Source organism: Artibeus jamaicensis, unplaced genomic scaffold (assembly GCF_021234435.1).
Source record: "Artibeus jamaicensis isolate MK-2021 breed Jamaican fruit bat unplaced genomic scaffold, CSHL_Jam_final contig_415, whole genome shotgun sequence".
NCBI classification, from domain to species: domain Eukaryota; kingdom Metazoa; phylum Chordata; class Mammalia; order Chiroptera; family Phyllostomidae; genus Artibeus; species Artibeus jamaicensis.
The window spans coordinates 349,064-351,161 of NW_026521823.1; positions in this window are offsets into that span (position 1 = coordinate 349,064).

Below are 2,098 nucleotides of genomic sequence, written 5' to 3' on the forward strand. Positions count from 1 at the left end.
ACACACTTGCTTCCTTAAGTCTGGCACCTCCTCTCACACAGGAAGCTACCAGGACTAAAATGGAAAGTTAACCAGCTCTCTCCTTGCACCTTCCTTCCCTGAAACCTTTGATTGGGTCCCTATTTCTTACCAACCAAATAAATGAATTCAACTTAACATGCAACATAAGATACTGTTTCTGTCTATATTTTCATCTTACTATTTCCTCCCTCAACCTGGATGCTCTATTTACCTGCTTGTACCCCACAACTTCCTCCTTGTCCCTCAATAAACCAGTTAACTTAAAAAATCTCTGGCTGTACTAGAACTGATCTCTCTGCCTGGAATGTCCTTCCTCTGTCACCCTCACATCGCTAATTCATGCTTATCTTTGAAGATGTAGCAAAGGCATCCTCTTCCTCCAAGAAGAGACCCCAAGGATATATGTTTATTGATTTTTAGAGAGAGAAACATCTACAAGTTATTTCCTGTACACAACCCAACTGAGGATTGAACTCGCAACCTAGGTATGTTCCCCAATCCAGGGTCAATGTTCCAGTCGAGCCATCCAACCAGAGCCCAGTGCTTCCACCTTTATTAAGGCCTTTGGTGTACTGAATCCTGATTATCTGTATCTCATGAGACTATACAGGCTCTCCTGGGCTGGGGTCAGTGAGTCATTTCCCCCCCTTTTCAGTTCTAGAATCAAGTCCAGGTTGCAGGGTTGCAGGGTGGTGATGGTGTGTGGAGCCATTGGCATGGGTTTGCTTAGGAGAATGACACGCATTTCAAAGATTAAACATGTAAAATTTATAACTGCAGGAAGTAGCTGCTGCCTGAGAACACTGAGCATCACGTACAATCCAGCATGTGTATTTCCTGTACCTTTTTTTTCCAGAGACCTAGCTTGCTGTGTGTTCCATTAAATACAGGCATACGAGCATTGACTGATAACCAGAATTTTAAAATTCTGTATGATTTTACAGACAAATTGGGAAACACTAAATATATGCTAATGTGTATTTAGAATATGAGATGGTAGTGAGATCTCGATATCAATATCTTTTGTTTCTGAATCCTTGTTTTGGAAATCTTTTGTTTTCCTTAGTTTTTTTTTTCTCAAATTGTGGGGTTCATAACTAATGTCAAAAATATGAAATACCTGCTCATCTTCCTGATTGAATATTTCAATTTCAAAAGAGTTCTTGTTCTTGTTAACGTTCCTGAGAGACTTTATGTCATTATAAATAAGCCATTCTAACTCAGTCATATCTGCCAAGCAGCACTGTCAGCCCTATTACTAGGAGAGTAACTAATTGGTAATTGGGCTACATCAACAGCCCGATTTGCACTATAGAGGTAGAAATATTACACTTCTTCATGCCTAGTGAGCACTTACTGAAAACAGTAAAAAGAATGTGAAGACCTGCTTTTCAGAATGTCAAAGTCCTCTTCCCACAAGTCTGATTTATCTTTGGCAATGTTTTCCCTCTTTATCCTAATGCTCTTTTCCTGGAGGTGGCTATTAACATTAGGGCAGCCACCTGGTAGTCACATGCCAGCACATACTATAGATCAAGAATTTCCACCCTGGCTGCTATGGCTCAGTGGACTGTGCACTGGCCTGCAAACCAAAGTATTGCTGGTTTGATTCCCAGTCTGGGTACATGCCTGGTTTGTGGGCCAGGTCCCCAGTAGGGGGCATGTGAAAGGCAACCACACATTGATGTTTCTCTCCCTCTCTTTCTTCTTTATCTTCCCTTCTCTCTAAAAAATAGATAGATGATTGATAGATGATAGATAGATAGATAGATAGATGATAGATAGATAGATAATAGATAAAAGAATTTCCCATGAGTTCCCACATTGAGTTTTATAATGTTTACTTTCAGGTAAATTCCATTAAGTGTCCTGTTTTACTTTGTGTTTATATCTGGGAAATCTGGGAGCACATTTGCAACACTGGGAAGAAAATAAAGGTTAAGAATAACTGAGTAATTCTGTACAAATAACAGAACAACTTAATTAGTGACTTGGTTAAAAAAAACTCCAGTGTACATGAGATCTTTGAAAATTTGTAAATTTTCATGTTTATTTCAAAATAGCTTGGGAAGGAGGT